Below are 18,279 nucleotides of genomic sequence, written 5' to 3'. Positions count from 1 at the left end.
TGGGGTGGTGGGAGATGAATGCTGCAGGGATTTTGGGTTGGGCGGAGATGAATGCTTCAGGGGTCTTGGGGTAGGGGGATGAATGCTGCAGGGGTCTTGGGTTGGGGGAGATTAATTCTGAAGAGGTCTTGGGGTGTGGGAGATGAATGCTGCAGGGGTCTTGGGGTGGGGGGAGATAAATGCTGCAGGGGTCTTGGAGTGGGGGGGATGAATGCTGCAGGGGTCTTGGGGTGGGGGGAGATGAATGATGCAGGGGTCTTGGGGAGGAGATGAATGATGCAGGGGTTTTGTGGGGAAGATAAATGATGCAGGGGTCTTGGGGAGGGGGAGATGAATGATGCAGGGATCTTGGGGCGGGATGAATGATGCAGGGGTCTTGGGGTTGGGGGGTAAGATGAATGCTGCAGGTGTCTTGGGGTGGGGGAAGATGAATGCTGCAGGGGTCTTGGGGTGGGGGTGATGAATGCTGCAGAGATTTTGGGGTCGGGGGAGATGAATGCTTCAGGGGTCTTGAGGTGTGGGGGAGAGGAATGCTACAGGGGTCTTGGGGTGGGGGAGATGAATGCTGCAGGGGTCTTGGGGGGCATGATGAATGTTGCAGGGATCTTGGGGTACAAGAAAGAGAACGGTGCGCACCTCGTGCAGGTAAACAAGATAAATGGTTAGATAAATGGGCCAGCAGGGTGGTCCCTTACCTTACGGTGTTATGCTCCGAGCATAACACCTGCAGTCACTTAGAGATTAGAGAGGGGTCGCAGCATCCAGGTTCCTCTGGGCTCTGGGTAGCAGGGTCCAGCACATCAATAGAAAAGTGGAGCGGATGATCCGATCACAAAAAAGTGGAACATCTGAAGGAGCGCAGACCTCTAAGGGTTAGGTTAAAATGAATGGTTTATTATAAAAGATGCAACGCAACATAAAAACAGCGATTCCAGCCCGTACCGGGCTCTTCCTCAGGCAGTAATGGGAACAAATAGTTACACGTATACATTTAAAACAAACTTGTGTTTTACTTCCGGGTCCGGTATCAAAAACCCCGAACCGGAACCGCATCATAAGATCCAAAGTAAGAGATGACACTGATGAATATTAATAAAATACAATAAAATTAGAGGGAGAACATTGCTACACATGTCGCTATGCTGGGAGAGATGTGTATGGATGAAATTTCAAACATTACCGGTGTCGTTTAAGAGACCGGTGGTGCAGGCGCAAATGGTGTTGGTCTTCTGAGCGGTTGACGGTCGGATGTGAGAGATCGTAATTGACGCATGCGCAGCAGTGTAAGTGAGGAACCTGAAGGCTGGACTTGTATGGTACTTCTATGTCGGTAAGGACAGTTGGCAGGTTTCATCCAATTACTTCTTTTACCTCATTTAACCCATGGGGGGGACAATGTACGGAGTGTGAACATCCAAAATATTTCCAGTTTCTTCAGCTGCTCAAAGCGATTGTTAGCTGTTTTGGGTACAGAGTCAATAGGTTTAATAGTGATGGCGAGATCTAGTCCTGGGTGTGAAATAGTGGTATGTTTAGATAATCCGTGTAAGAGAAATTGTCTTTTCATGTTTAGCCTGTGCTGATTTAGTCTCAGATGAATATATAGGTCGGACCACCAGACCCCTTCATCTGAGACTAAATCAGCACAGGCTAAACATGAAAAGACAATTTCTCTTACACGGATTATCTAAACATACCACTATTTCACACCCAGGACTAGATCCCGCCATCACTATTAAACCTATTGACTCTGTACCCAAAACGGCTAACAATCGCTTTGAACAGCTGAAGAAACTGGAAATATTTTGGATGTTCACACTCCGTACATTGTCCCCCCATGGGTTAAATGAGATAAAAGAAGTAATTGGATGAAACCTGACATAGAAGTACCATACAAGTCCAGCCTTCAGGTTCCTCACTTACACTGCTGCGCATGCGTCAATTACGATCTCTCACATCCGACCGTCAACCGCTCAGAAGACCAACACCATTTGCGCCTGCGCCACCGGTCTCTTAAACGACACCGGTAATGTTTGAAATTTCATCCATACACATCTCTCCCAGCATAGCCACATGTGTATCAATGTTCTCCCTCTAATTTTATTGTATTTTATTAATATTCATCAGTGTCATCTCTTACTTTGGATCTTATGATGCGGTTCCGGTTCGGGTTTTTTGATACCGGACCCGGAAGTAAAACACAAGTTTGTTTTAAATGTATACGTGTAACTATCTGTTCCCATTACTGCCTGAGGAAGAGCCCGGTATGGGCTGGAAACGCTGTTTTTATGTTACGTTGCATCTTTTATAATAAACCATTCATTTTAACCTAACCCTTAGAGGTCTGCGCTCCTTCAGATGTTCCACTTTTTTGTGATCGGATCATTCGCTCCACTTTTCTAGGGATCTTGGGGTGGGGGAGATAAATGCTGCTGGGGTCTTTGGGTGGGGGGAGATGAATGCTGCAGGGGTCTTGGGATGGGGTGAGGAATGCTGCAGGGATCTTGGGGTGGGGGGAGGTGAATGCTTCAAGGGTCTTGGGGTAGGGGTAGAGGAATTCTGCATTAGTCTTGGGGTGGGGGGGGGAGATGAATGCTGCAGGGGTCTTGGGGTGGGAGAGATGAATGCTGCAGGGGTCTTGGGGTGAGGGGGATTAATGCTGCAGGGGTCTTGGGGTGGGGGGTGATGAATGCTGCAATGGATCTTGGGTTTGGGGGGAGATGAATGCTGCAGGGATCTTGGGGTGGGGGAGATGAATGCTGCAGGGATTTTGGGTTGGGCGGAGATGAATGCTTCAGGGGTCTTGGGGTAGGGGGGATGAATGCTGCAGGGGTCTTGGGTTGGGGGGAGATGAATGCTGCAGGGGTCTTGGGGTGGGGAGATTAATTCTGAAGGGGTCTTGGGGTGTGGGGAGATGAATGCTGCAGGGGTCTTGGGGTGGGAGGGGAGATAAATGCTGCAGGGGTCTTGGAGTGGGGGGATGAATGCTGCAGGGGTCTTGGGGTGAGGGGAGATGAATGATGCAGGGGTTTTGTGGGGAAGATAAATTATGCAGGGGTCTTGGGGAGGGGGAGATGAATGATGCAGGGATCTTGGGGCGGGATGAATGATGCAGGGGTCTTGGGGTTGGGGGGTAAGATGAATGCTGGAGGGGTCTTGGGGTGGGGGAAGATGAATGCTGCAGTGGTCTTGGGGTGGGGGTGATGAATGCTGCAGGGATTTTGGGGTGGGGGAGATGAATGCTTCAGGGGTCTTGGGGTAGGAGGGGAGATGAATGCTTCAGGGGTCTTGGGGTAGGAGGGGAGATGAATGCTGCAGGGGTCTTGGGGTGGGGGAGATGAATGCTGCAGGTGTCTTGGGGGTGGGGGAGATGAATGCTGCAGGGGTCTTGGGTTGGGAGTAGATGAATACTGCAGTGGTATTGGGGTGGGGGGAAGATGAATGATGCAGGGGTGTTGGGGGGGAGATAAATGATGAAGGGGTCTTGGGGGGGAGATAAATGATGAAGGGGTCACGGGGGGGAGATGAATGATGCAGGGGTTTTAGGGGGAGATGAATGATGCAGGGGTCTTGGGGAGGGGGAGATGAATTATGCAGGGATCTTGGGGCAGGATGAATGATGCAGGGGTCTTGGGGTTGGGGAGGAAGATGAATGCTGCAGGGGTCTTGGGGTGTGTGGGGGGGAGATGAATGCTGTAGGGGTCTTGGGGTGTGGGGGGATGAATGCTGCAGGAGTCTTGGGGTGTGAGATGAATGCTTCAGGGGTCTTGGGGTGTGGGGAGATGAATGCTGCAGTGGTCTTGGGGTGGGGGGAGATGAATGCTGCAGTGGTCTTGGGGTGGGGGTGATGAATGCTACAGGGGTCTTGGGGTGGGGGAGATGAATGCTGCAGGGATTTTGGGGTGGGGGAGATGAATGCTTCAGGGGTCTTGGGGTAGGGGGAGAGGAATTCTGCAGGGGTCTTGGGGTGGGGGAGATTAATGCTGTAGGGGTCTTTGGGGGGATGAATGCTGTAGGGGTCTTGGGGGGATGAATGCGGCAGGGGTCTTGAGGTGGGGGAAGATGAATGCTGCAGGAGTCTTGGGGTGAGGGGTGATGAATGCTGCAGGGGTCTTGGGGTGTGGGGGGAGATGAATGCTGCAGGGGTCTTGGGGTGAGGGGGTTGAATGCTGCAGGGTTCTTGTGGTGGGGGTGGGGGTGATGAATGCTGCAGGGATCTTGGGGTGGGGGGGAGATGAATGCTGCAGGGATTTTGGGTTGGGCGGAGATGAATGCTTCAGGGGTCTTGGGGTAGGGGGATGAATGCTGCAGGGGTCTTGGGTTGGGGGGGAGATTAATTCTGAAGAGGTCTTGGGGTGTGGGGAGATGAATGCTGCAGGGGTCTTGGGGTGGGGGGGAGATTAATGCTACAGGGGTCTTGGAGTGGGGGGGATGAATGCTGCAGGGGTCTTGGGGTGGGGGGAGATAAATGATGCAGGGGTCTTGGGGAGAAGATGAATGATGCAGGGGTTTTGTGGCGGAGATAAATGATGCAGGGGTCTAGGGGAGGGGGAGATGAATGATGCAGGGATCTTGGGGCAGGATGAATGATGCAGGGGTCTTGGGGTTGGGGGGGAAATGAATGCTGCAGGGGTCTTGGGGTGGGGAGATGAATGCTGCAGGGGTCTTAGGGTGGGGGGTGATGAATGCTGCAGGGATTTTGGGGTCGGGGGAGATGAATGCTTCAGGGGTCTTGGGGTAGAGGAATTCTGCAGGGATCTTGGGGCGGGATGAATGATGCAGGGGTGTAGGGGTTAGGGGGGTAAGATGAATGCTGCAGGGGTCTTGGGGTGGGGGAGATGAATGCTGTAGGGTTCTTGGGGTGTGGGGGGATGAATGCTGCAGGGGTCTTGGTGTGTGGGGGGGGGAGATGAATGCTGCAGGTTTTGAGGTGTGGGGGAGATGAATGCTGCAGGGATCTTGGGGTTGGGGAAATAAATGCTGCCGGGGTCTTTGGGTGTGGGGGGGGGGGGGGAGATGAATGCTGCAGGGGTCTTGGGGTGTGAGGGAGATGAATGCTGCAGGGGTCTTGGGGTGAGGGGGATTAATGCTGCAGGGGTCTTGGGGTGGGGGGTGATGAATGCTGCAGGGATCTTGGGGTGGGGAGATGAATGCTGCAGGGATCTTGGGGTGGCGGGAGATGAATGCTGCAGGGATTTTGGGGTGGGGGAGATGAATGCTGCAGGGGTCTTGGGGTGTGGGGGGAGATGAATGTTGCAGGGGTCTTGGGGTGGGGGGAGATGAATGCTGCAGGGGTTTTGGGTTGGGGGAGATGAATGCTGGAGGGGTCTTGGGGTGGGGGAGATGAATGCTGCAGGGGTCTTGGTGGAGGTGATGAATGCTGCAGGGATTTTAGGGTGGGGGAGATGAATGCTTCAGGGGTCTTGGGGTAGGAGGGGAGATGAATGCTGCAGGGGTCTTGGGGTGGGGGAGATGAATGCTGCAGGTGTCTTGGGGGTGGGGGAGATGAATGCTGCAGGTGTCTTGGGGGTGGGGAGATGAATGCTGCAGGGATTTTGGGGTGGGGGAGATGAATGCTGCAGGGGTCTTGGGGTGTGGGGGGAGATGAATGTTGCAGGGGTCTTGGGGTGGGGGGAGATGAATGCTGCAGGGGTTTTGGGTTGGGGGAGATGAATGCTGGAGGGGTCTTGGGGTGGGGGAGATGAATGCTGCAGGGGTCTTGGTGGAGGTGATGAATGCTGCAGGGATTTTGGGGTGGGGGAGATGAATGCTTCAGGGGTCTTGGGGTGGGGGAGATGAATGCTGCAGGTGTCTTGGGGGTGGGGGAGATGAATGCTGCAGGTGTCTTGGGGGTGGGGAGATGAATGCTCCAGGGGTCTTGGGGTGGGAGTAGATGAATACTGCAGTGGTATTGGGGTGGGGGGAAGATGAATGATGCAGGGGTCTTGGGGGGGGGGGAGATGAATGAAGCAGGGGTTTTGGGGGGAGATGAATTTTGCAGGGATCTTGGGGCAGGATGAATGATGCAGGGGTCTTGGGGTTGGGGAGTAAGATGAATGCTGCAGGGGTCTTGCAGGAGTGTGGGGGGGGAGATATGAATGCTGTAGGGGTCTTGGGGTGTGAGGGGGATGAATGCTGCAGGAGTCTTGGGGTGTGAGGGGAGATGAATGCTGCAGGGGTCTTGGGGTGGAGGTGATGAATGCTGCAGGGATCTTGGAGTGGGGGAGATGAATGCTGCAGGGATTTTGAGGTGGGGGAGATGAATGCTTCAGGGGTCTTGGGGTAGGGGGGAGAGGAATTCTGCAGGGGTCTTGGGGTGGGGGGAGATTAATGCTGTAGGGGTCTTTGGGGGGATGAATGCTGTAGGGGTCTTGGGGGGGATGAATGCTGCAGGGGTCTTGGGGTGGGGAAGATGAATGCTGCAGGGGTCTTGGGGTGAGGGGTGATGAATGCTGCAGGGGTCTTGGGGTGGAGGTGATGAATGCTGTAGGGATCTTGGGGTGGGGGAGATGAATGCTGCAGGGATTTTGAGGTGGGGGAGATGAATGCTTCAGGAGTCTTGGGGTAGGGGGGGAGAGGAATTCTGCAGGGGTCTTGGGGTGGGGGGAGATTAATGCTGTAGGGGTCTTTGGGGGGATGAATGCTGTAGGGGTCTTGGGGGGGATGAATGCTGCAGGGGTCTTGGGGTGGGGAAGATGAATGCTGCAGGGGTCTTGGGGTGAGGGGTGATGAATGCTGCAGGGGTCTTGGGGTGTGGGGGGGAGATGAATCCTGCAGGGGTCTTGGGATGCGAGGGAGATGAATGCTGCAGGGGTCTTGGGGTGAGGGGGTTGAATGCTGCAGGGTTCTTGTGGTGGGGGTGGGGGTGGGGGTGTTGAATGCTGCAGGGATCTTGGGGTGGGGGGAGATGAATGCTGCAGGGATTTTGGGTTGGGCGGAGATGAATGCTTCAGGGGTCTTGGGGTAGGGGGGATGAATGCTGCAGGGGTCTTGGGTTGGGGGGGAGATTAATTCTGAAGAGGTCTTGGGGTGTGGGGAGATGAATGCTGCAGGGGTCTTGGGGTGGGGGGGAGATTAATGCTGCAGGGGTCTTGGAGTGGGGGGATGAATGCTGCAGGGGTCTTGGGGTGGGGGGAGATAAATGATGCAGGGGTCTTGGGGAGGAGATGAATGATGCAGGGGGTTTGTGGGGGAGATAAATGATGCAGGGTTCTTGGGGAGGGAGAGATGAATGATGCAGGGTACTTGGGGCGGGATGAATGATGCAGGGGTCTTGGGGTTGGGGGGGAAATTAATGCTGCAGGGGTCTTGGGGTGGGGGAGATGAATGCTGCAGGGGTCTTAGGGTGGGGGGTGATGAATGCTGCAGGGATTTTGGGGTCGGGGGAGATGAATGCTTCAGGGGTCTTGAGGTAGGGGTAGAGGAATTCTGCAGGGATCTTGGGGCGGGATGAATGATGCAGGGGTGTTGGGGGGGGTAAGATGAATGCTGCAGGGGTCTTGGGGTGGGGGAGATGAATGCTGTAGGGTTTTTGGGGTGTGGGGGGATGAATGCTGCAGGGGTCTTGGTGTGTGGGGGGGGGAGATAAATGCTGCAGGGGTATTGAGGTGTGGGGGAGATGAATGCTACAGGGGTCTTGGGGTGGGGGAGATGAATGCTGCAGGGGTCTCGGGTTGGGGGGTGATGAATGCTGCAGGGATTTTGGGGTGGGGGAGATGAATGCTTCAGGGGTCTTGGGGTAGGGGTAGAGGAATTCTGCGGGGATCTTGGGGCGGGATGAATGATGCAGGGGTCTTGGGGTGGGGGAGATAACTTCTGCAGAGGTCTTGGGGTGGGGGAGATGAATGCTGCAGGGGTCTCGGGTTGGGGGGTGATGAATGCTGCAGGGATTTTGGGGTGGGGGAGATGAATGCTTCAGGGGTCTTGGGGTAGGGGTAGAGGAATTCTGCAAGAGTCTTGGGGTGGGGGGAGATGAATGCTGCAGGGGTCTTGGGGTGGGGGAGATAACTTCTGCAGAGGTCTTGGGGTGGGAGGAGATGAATGTTGCAGGGGTCTTGGGGTGGGGGAGATGAATTCTGCAGGGGTCTTGGGGTGAGGGGGAGATGAATGCTGCAGGGGTCTTGGGGGTGGGGGAGGGAGATGAATACTGTAGTGGTATTGGGGTGGGGAGAGATGAATGATGCATGGGTCTTGGGAGGGAGATGAATGATGGAGGGGTCTTGGGGAGTGGGAGATGAATGATGCAGGGGTCTTGGGGTGGGATGAATGATGTAGGGGTCTGGTCTTGGGGGGAGATGAATGATGCAGGGGTCTTGGGGAGGATGAATGATGAGGGTGGGGAGTGTTAAGGCGGAAGGGGACAGAGGGGTCTGGGGGAGAAAGAAAATTGTAAAGATAAATGGTGCAGGGGTCTTGGGGGGCAGAGAAGTCTGCAGGACGACTAAGAGGGCCCATCCACATTGAGGACATTCCTCCGGCGGAAATCTGCTTGCAGCAGTTCAATTGTTTTTAATGGTTTTCTGCTGCTCTGTGCATACTGTGGAATCACCACAGTGGAATTCCCCCAGCAGAATGGACGTACACCCAAAGAACGAACATGTTCGTTCTTTAGTTGGACATCCATTAACAGTGGGGATCAAAAGTTTGGGCACCCAGGTAAAAATTTGTATTAATGTGCATATAGAAGCCAAGGAAAGATGGAAAAATCTCCAAAAGGCATCAAATTACAGATTAGACATTCTTATAATATGTCAGCAAAAGTTAGATTTTATTTCCATCATTTACACTTTCAAAATAACAAAAACAAAAAAATGGCATCTGCAAAAGTTTGGGCACCCTGCAGAGTTAATATCTTGTACTGCCCCCTTTGGCAAGTATCACAGCTTGTAAATGCTTTTTTTTTAGCCAGCCAAGAGTCTTTCAATTCTTGTTTGAGGTATCTTTGCCCATTGTTCCTTACAAAAGTCTTCCAGTTCTTTGAGATTTCTTGGCTGTCTGTCACGCACTGCTCTTTTAAGGTCTATCCATAGATTTTCAATTATGTTGAGGTCAGGAGATTGTGAAGGCCATGGCAAAACCTTCAGTTTACGCCTCTTGATGTAATCCCCTGTGGATTTTGAGGTGTGTTTAGGATCATTATCCATTTGTAGAAGCCATCCTCTCTTTAACTTCAGCTTTTTCACAGATGGCATCAAGTTAGCATCCAAAATTTTTACCTGGGGTGCCCAAACTTTTGATCCCCACTGTAGCAGGTGGAATTCCACCAGACTGCATTGTCATCTATAGAGATGGCGCACATCCGTGCAGTCCTACCACTAATGGCTTCTGTGGCGCCTGCAGCAAGCAGACATTCTTCCAACTAAATGTCCACAATGTTAAGAAGCCCTTAAGAGTCTGCAGGAGGAGGGGAAAATGAGTATGGGGGGAGTACAGGGGTGGGATTCTGACAAACAGAGGAAACAGTGTCTAGCAGTATTATTTTTAGGGGTCATGTTGTCTTGCAGGGTTATAATGCTTATTGTTGTCATACAGAAGATGAGGATCTACTAAAAAAGTGACCAATGATGTTCGGGTGTCAGACTCTGCAGAGAAGAAGGAGCTAAAAGAAGACAAAGACCAGATGAAGAAAAAAGTATAGACAAGAGAGAAGACGTCTCCTGTGAGTCATTATACAATTGTATATTCTCCTGACGGTGTCCCATCAGAGCTGAAGTCACTTGTAATTTTTGCAGTGATGATGGGTGAAAATGTACCTCAATCTGTGGCTGTCCAACTGTTACAAAACTACAACTCCCATAATGCCTGAATGTTTGCATTCATGATGGGAGTTGTAGCTTTCCAACAGCTGAAGAGCCACTTAAACTGAGGTGATTTTAGAGTATGCAGCCCATATTATTTTAAAGGGGTACTCCGGCACTAAGGCCGGAATAGGGGATAAGATGCCTGATCGCAGGGGTCTCGCTGCTGGGGACCCCCGTGATCTTGCACGCAGCACCCCGTTATAATCAGTCCCCGGAGCATGTTCACTCTGGGTCTGATTACTGACGATCACGGGGATCGGAGCATTGTGACGTCACGGCCCCGCCCCGTGTGACGTCACGCTCCACCCCCTCAATGCAAGCCTATGGGAGGGGGCGTGACAGCGCTTATGAGAATCCAGGTTTTAATTACTTATATATGTCAAACATAATCCCTGAATTTGTAATTATGGCTCCATACGTCAAGTGTGGAATGTGAGTTTGAAACCAACATTCGACAGTTAACCCTTTATGGTAATGATGCTAATTGTTTAATCAATAGCCCCCCCCCCCCCCCCTAGCGTATGGTTAGTTGACATTACACAGACAGGAAAGGCATTATGCTCAATGCATTCTGGGTATTATAGTGATGTCATAGTCATTACCATATGTACACTCCCAACCTACATTCATTGGGGTTTTCCAATTTAGGGAGGTGTGTCTAACTATTTAAAAAGTCTGATAAACCAGATGTTATGGACAGTAGAACTCACAAAGACACAAAGGAACAGAGGCAAGGGAAAAAGAAAGAAAAAGAACTCTCTCCCACACAAAAGAAAGAGGTCCAAAAAGGTTGAAAAGCCATGTGAGATCCCAGCAAGCCGGACTGATCACACGGTACCAGACCAATGGCTCTTCAGCAGCTAAGTATAATAGCATACTTAGCTAAGTATAATAGTATACTTAGCTGCTGAAGAAAGGACTGAGACAGTCCTGAAACGCGTCCAGCGTCCCCTTAATACCTATTGAGACCACCAGTATACTTGCCCTGCTTAGCCACTAGCAGTCCGATACCCGGGGAAAAAAAATGTCAATCACCCGACACCCGGTAAAGGAGAAATCCGCGCCTCGCTGCCACGAGGACGCCACCGGCATATCTAGGTACTTACCCACAGAACCGCTGCAATACCACCACCCGGAACCCACTGTCTTCCAGCATCACCACCGTGGGAGACGGCCGAGTCTCCGGTGATGCTGTCTCATGCCAAGAGAGCCACTCAGTGTTAACACACTGCGGGATTCCATAGCGCAACAGGAGGAGATCGCAGCATCCCCGTGAAGTTAAGCGCATCAGTGTCCCGGAGCGGTGAGATACAAAGTATCGTAAAAATATGCATGCTTACTAATAGTGACTGCACACAAGCTTTTACATTGAACATTGTCTGCAAATAGCAAATATATTATCTGCTAAAGTGTTGAATTGTGAACTACCACTATAGCCGGACACATTTGAATGGTTGCTACGGGTTACTAACCTTATGGTTGCTATTGCTATTGATTACAAAAATACCGGAATCTGTCTATATTAGCAGGACTTTTCAAGAGAGGAGATAATTGACTATTGTGGATGGACTAAGACTCTCCCACCCAGATTCCTCTCCCTATATATATTTATGGTGGTCTCTATTTTTAAGAATTTTTTATAAGGATTTTTAATATTTTACACATTATGCTATACATATGTTGTAGTTTTTAATAGTTGGTGCTGCGCCTACACAAGGGCCCTGTGAGACGCAGTTGCTGCTATTTGTATCTATTTTATATTCTATTGTCACATTGCATATTATTAATAAATTGAATTTCTACCTGTCCAGTTGTCTCAAACCCTGAGCCCTAATATATATATTTGTACAGACTAATTAATTATCTCCATATTGAGATTATAGTTTTAGGATATTGTGAGACCTCATTCTACCTGCAGAAGAATCAAGACTCATAATCAATCAAAGCATTTAATAACTGCTTAGACATATTGATAGAATTCCTACTCGCCAAACTAAGTGTTACATATATATATTTCCCACACAGGAATCTTGTTTCAAGTTCTTCCTCCTAAAATATAATCTAGCAAGATCATATATCATTGCTATTTAATTGTCTTAATAATCTTACCAAAGTCATGTATTGAAAAATAGTCCAGAATGGGGTGGAAGTATATCAAATGTCTTCCCTGTTTATATCCTTAGATGGATTTGCCCCTTCATGGAATCATGTGATTTGTAGTTGGTTAGAAGGGGGCGGAGAGTATATTTAGCATTCCATATTGATATGTCTATGATTAGATATTGCCCATCTTGATATCATAAGGTTTCTTCTGAACACAGTGATATGTAACCTAACCTAGTAGCTTTTGTTTTATTGTAACAAGTTACTGACTACTCACATGTATTGTTCTACTATATGTAGTCAACATATCTAATTGATATTCATTTGCATATATCATTGTGTTTATTACTCTTTTATGTTGATATCCTTATCTATATATATATATATATATATATATATATATATATATAAAACTCAATGTGTGTGTGTGTGTATGTATATATGTATGTTTGTATATATGTATGTATGTTCCACAAAAACGTCCAAACGGCTAGAGATATTAACATGAAACTTGGCACACATGTTACTTATATGTCAACAACAAACATAGGATAGGTGATTTAACCCTTACTCACTCCCATTTGCCGGGGGCGGGGTTTATGTTTAAAGTCCCATACAACTCTATGGAAAATATGTTACTGCATAACTTCCAAACGGCTGGAGATATTTCGATAATACTTGGTCACATGTTACTTATATGTCCACTTAAAATATAGGATAGTTAATTTAACCCTTAATCATCCCCATTTGTGAGGGTCGGGGTTTTTGTTTAAAGTCCCATGAAAATCAATGGGAAATGTATGTTCTCATATAACTTCTGTACGGCTGGAGATATTTCAATACCTGGTGCACATATTACAGGTCGGGATATGAGGTCGGGATAGGAGGTCGAGTTAGGAGGTCGGGATATGAGGATGGGATAGGAGGTCGAGATAGGCGGTCGGGATATGAGGATGGGATAGGAGGACAGGATAGGAGGTCGGGATGGGAGGTCGGGATAGGAGGACGGGATGGGAGGACGGGATAGGAGGTCGAATTAGGAGGTCGAGATAGGAGGATGGGATAGGAGGTGGAGATAGGAGGACAGGATAGGAGGTCGGGATATGAGGCCGGGTAAGGAGGACGGGATAGGAGGACGTGATAGGAGGACGGGATAGGAGGTAGGGATAGGAGATCGAGTTAGGAGGTCGATTTAGGAGGTCGAGTTAGGAGGACGGGATAGGAGGTGGAGATAGGAGGACCAGATAGGAGGACGGGATAGGAGGTCGGGATAGGAGGACGGGATAGGAGGTCGGGATATGAGGTCGGGATATGAGGACGGGATAGGAGGACGGGATAGGAGGTCGGGATAGGAGGAGGGGATAGGAGGATGGGATGGGAGGTTGAGATAGGAGGGTGGGATAGGAGGTCGAGTTAGGAGGTCAGGATATGAGGTGGAGATAGGAGGTGGAGATAGGAGGTCTGGACAGGAGGTCGAGATAGGAGGATGGGATAGGAGGACTGGATAGGAGGTCGGGATAGGAAGTCAGGGTATGAGGATGGGATATGGGGTTTGGATATGACAACAATATATGGGGATGGGATATGAAGTCAAAAGCTTCCTCCTCTGTTGATTTTTCTCCTCAACAAGGATGAGGAAGGAAAAACCGGGCAACGCCGGGTACTCAGCTAGTAACCAATAAATCTGCATACTTTTATAATACCTGTGTATTATTTTAGATTGCAAAACTACATTCTTAAGCATTAATGTCATCCCAGTCCTCTAAAGTACTAAAAGTAATGAAAAATAGAGAAAAAGATGATGATGTAAGTATAAATGTTTAATATATGTAATCTGCCTTCACCTCACCAGGGCCCTTGCATAAGGTGAACGGCAATTTGATAACACTTTGTAAAATTGTGTCGTTAAAATAATATATAGAAAATATAAAAGGATATATATATAAAAAATGATACATAAAAAATATGCTAGTTGCACTTAATCCGTTGGTGATATAGTTCGGATATGTAAGACTTGTAATTGTCCGTAGGTGATATAGGTGCACTTATAACATTTAGATTATTTGCCAAACTAATTGCTAAAACAGTTCTTTGACTTGTATGAATAAGTCTTAGTATTGGAAGAGCGCTGTATTGGTTATCGGTGCACAGCACCACTCACCACCCGCAGGATACACTTGTGTTCGGGGCTAGTGTGGCTGTCACGGCTTGGTCCTGCGCTGTGAGCGGCCGCGTCCTGAGTTGTAGTGGGTGCCCGTCTGTGTTGGGGGTGAGTGGCACTCCGGCAGTCTGTGGGTCCCAAACTGGCACGGCAGGCGTCCGGCCTTTAGTAGTTATGTCCGGGGCTCACGCAGAGAAGCCGGGGCTGTGGATGGTGGATGCAGCTGGATCGGAGAAGGCGTTCCTCGTGTCTGACCTAGGCGCTATGCGCGCGCGTGTTGCGGGGGTCTCCAAACGAGGGGCATCCAGCAGTTTCAAATGAAAGTTTTGGATTATTGTGCAAACTGCATGGAATATTACATAAATGCTAAACGCGTTTCAATGCCTCGGGCATTTTCTTCAGTAGCGATATATTATCTGGTCTATAAGGAACGGTCTCACTATTTATAGTGTCTGAACAGTGATGTAACATTCATCTCGTGGGGGAGGAAAGGAAAACACGGAAAAGGTAAGAAAGAAGGAAAGGAAAAGAAAAGGAGGAAATAGAGAAAGTAGAGAAAGATAGGTGGAATGCTTATTGTATGTTTGGTTAGCATAAATCTGAGTATAAATATAAATATATGGACACATCATAATATTATGGTGGTGATGGTGGTAATAATCGTATTTTGATGGCAAATTATGGATATGTATGTGGATATATTTTTTATATAAATTGTTTATAGGGACACATGGACAAATAGATAAATGTTTATAGATGTGTATACATGTACATCTGTGTAAACATATATATGATCACATCTATAAATGTATAAAGTAGATGTGTAAAAATAAGGATAAAAAGTAATTGAATGAAAAAATAAATGAAATGAGTGAAATGAAATGAAAATAAAAATAAAAATAAATAAAAATAAAAAAATGAAAATGAAAAAATGGAAATAAAAATAAAAATAAAAATGAAAATGAAAATGAAAATAAGAATAAAAATAAAAATAAAACCTGTAATACTGAGGTGTCTTGAGGTGTCTTGAAGTGCTTCATATTGGGTGATATTCTTGGGTGGGCTAAACTCCAGGGACCGTCGCTGGGTCGTTATGCGGCCAGCCAGCGACGGGTCGTGGGGAAGAGCCACACCACAAGTGTCTGAGGATATTATAGAAATCCGAAGATTTCGAGTTCTGAGTTCAGCCCTTTTGGTATAATAGTGTCAAACTCAAAAATCTTTCTAGATTCAGCTTTTGACATTTTAGTTAAGTAATCGCCTCCTCGCCAGCATTTCTTAACACTTTGAATGGCTACAAAGAGTAGTTCAGATGGGTTTTGTTTGTGGTGTTCTGTAAAGTGCAATGATAGGGGGTGCGTTTTTATGCCTTTTTTAATATTATATATATGTTCAGATATGCGTGTTTTTAATTGTCTCTTTGTTCGTCCTATATATTGTTTGCCACAAGTGCATTGGATCAAATAAATTACTCCCTTAGTGTGACAGGTGAGGCATTCTGATATTTGGTGTTTGTACTTATTGGTTGTGGATACTATTTCAGTGATCTTTTTTGGAAATTTTGTGATCTTACATGCTGAGCAGGATCCACATCTGAAAAAACCTTTAGTTTGTAGCCATGTAGATGTCTGATTGGAGGATGATTGTTTAATGGTGGGGGCGATTTGAATGCCCAAATTGGGGGCTTTCTTATATACTATGGGTGGGTGTGTAGGGATGTCCAAACCGATCAGCTTGTCGTTTTTTAAGAAATGCCAATTGTTTTTAATGATTGTTTCCATTTTTTTATAGTCTTTATTGAATGGTAATATTAATTTAGGCTCGTCATTTTGAGGTGACGGGTCTATTGGTTTTGGGATAAAGAATGACGATCTATCTAAAGTGCGTATTTTGTTGTAGGATTCATCTAAGATCTTTTTGGGATAATTTTTATCCAGGAATTTTTTTGTTAAAGCTTCTGCTTCCTCCTCAAATTTGGTATCGAGGGTGCAGTTTCTTTTTAGTCTGCGGTATTGGCCAGTGGGTACATTTAAAAGCCATCTAGGCAAATGACAACTATTAAAAAGAATAAAACTATTTTTCGCCACTGGCTTGTAATATGTATTGCATATTAATTTGGGTGGGTCTATTTTAATTAAAAGATCTAAAAACTCTAAAGTATCCATACTAATATGTGGAGTAAATTTAAGATTTAGATTATTTGTGTTTAGTTCCTGGATAAAATTCTCCAATAGATTCATGGGACCTTTCCAGATAAAAATGATGTCATCTATATAACGTCGCCATAGTACGAGGTCCGCGCCCATTCTTGGGGATATGATTTGTTCCTCCCAAGCGGCCATAAATAAATTTGCGTAGCTGGGCGCGAACCTCGTACCCATGGCTGTGCCTGTAGCTTGCAAGTAAAATTCGTTTTCATAATAGAAATAGTTATGACTTAAAATATAATGTATTGCCTTTAAGATAAATTCAATTTGATCTGGTGGGACATTTCCTTTGTTTAGAAATTGTTGGACGGCGTTTAGGCCGTCTTCATGTTTTATTATGGTGTAAAGAGAACTTACATCCAATGAAGCTAGAATATAATCTGATTCCCATTTGATATTTTCGAGTGTTTGTATAGCTTGTGTTGTGTCTTTCAGATATGATGTTGTCGTTTGGACTATTGGTTGAAGTAAGCGGTCTATTAATTGGGACAAATTGGAGGTAAGAGAATTAATTCCCGATACAATCGGGCGACCTGGGGGATCAATGGGGTCTTTGTGTATCTTGGGGACACAGTAAAAGACTGGAAGTCTCTCCTGGGTCCCCAAGATAAACTCATGTTCTTTTTCAGTTAGAATATCAGATTGAAGTGCAGCGTCACATAATGTTTTTAATTCTTGACTGAACTCAGTTGTGGGATCCGATTTTAATTTTATATATGTGTGAACATCTGACAGTTGTCTCATGCATTCTTTTTTGTATTTCTCAGTGTCTAGTATCACAATTCCGCCCCCTTTGTCGGCGGGGCGGATAGTGATATTGTTGTTATTTTGCAATTCTGTGATGGCTAATTTCTCTTTAAAAGTTATATTATTGTTTTTGTGTTGAGCAAGTTTCAATTTTCTCAGATCTGTTTCAACTGCTTTTTTAAAGGTTAGTATGTCTGAACCTGCTTCGTGTTTGGGGTAGAATTTGGATCTAAGTGTGCAGTTTGTATGAGTGTATTTGCTTTTTGGGGTGGTTTGAGTGACTGTAGGTTGTTTCATAAAATATTTTTTTAAACAAAGTTTTCTTATATATTTTTCTACGCCAATGTATGCATCGAATTTGTTCAGTGATTGGCTTGGTGCAAATTTTAAACCTTTATTGAGTAATTTAGTTTGAGTTTCTGTAAGAGGGGTGGAACTAAGATTAAATATGATGGATTCCTTTAATGTTTCTTTCTTATCTTTTGTGGAGGTTGTGTTTCCCATGTTATTTCGTTTTTTTCTTCTTCTAACCCTCTTTTTTTGGGGGTGTTTGTGTGAAGTGTGAGGATAGGGGGAATGGGGGGGATTGGGTGAATTTCTACTTGTGCCAACTGTCTCAGTGGGTGGTGATGTGTCGGATTTATTGATGGACACCTTGTTGTGTTGGGTGTTTTGGGTGGGTAATAAGGTTGGTGTGTGTGGTGAGGTTTGTAGTGATTTTGGTGGGATTGTAGGGACTGTTTGTGTAGATAGTGTTGGTGATACACTCTGGGGTAGTGTTTTGGAGATTCGTGAAATTGTCTTTGTGGGTATTGCTGATTGGGATAATGGTGATTGGATCTGGGGTAGTAATTTGGAGATTTGTAGGGTTGTCTCCCTCTCTGGGGTCCTAAAAAATGATGTTCTGAGGAGTGATTTGCTGAGAAGTATTTTGTATTATTATGGTATAATGGAGCAAATTTGTTTTGTGTTGGTATATTATATGTTGGTTGGTTTGATTCTGTTTGACATAGTTGGGTTTTGTCAGTTTCCTCTGTTTTGTTTGGACGTGAATTTTTCATAATTTGCCATGTTAATTTTTTAGATTTTTTTTGAGTGATTTCTTTCTCTAAAGTATCTAATCTTTTCATAGTGAGGTCCTCATATTTTTTGTATTCGTCATTTACCGTATATGTCTCTATGATGGTTTTCATCTGATCAATTTCGCCATCCAATTCTCTGACCAGCTCCTCCCTCCTCTCTATAACCAGCTTGACAATAT

The sequence above is a fragment of the Hyla sarda genome, chromosome 2 (assembly GCF_029499605.1).
Source record: "Hyla sarda isolate aHylSar1 chromosome 2, aHylSar1.hap1, whole genome shotgun sequence".
Lineage (NCBI taxonomy): Eukaryota > Metazoa > Chordata > Amphibia > Anura > Hylidae > Hyla > Hyla sarda.
Note: the sequence above shows the minus strand (reverse complement) of the source record.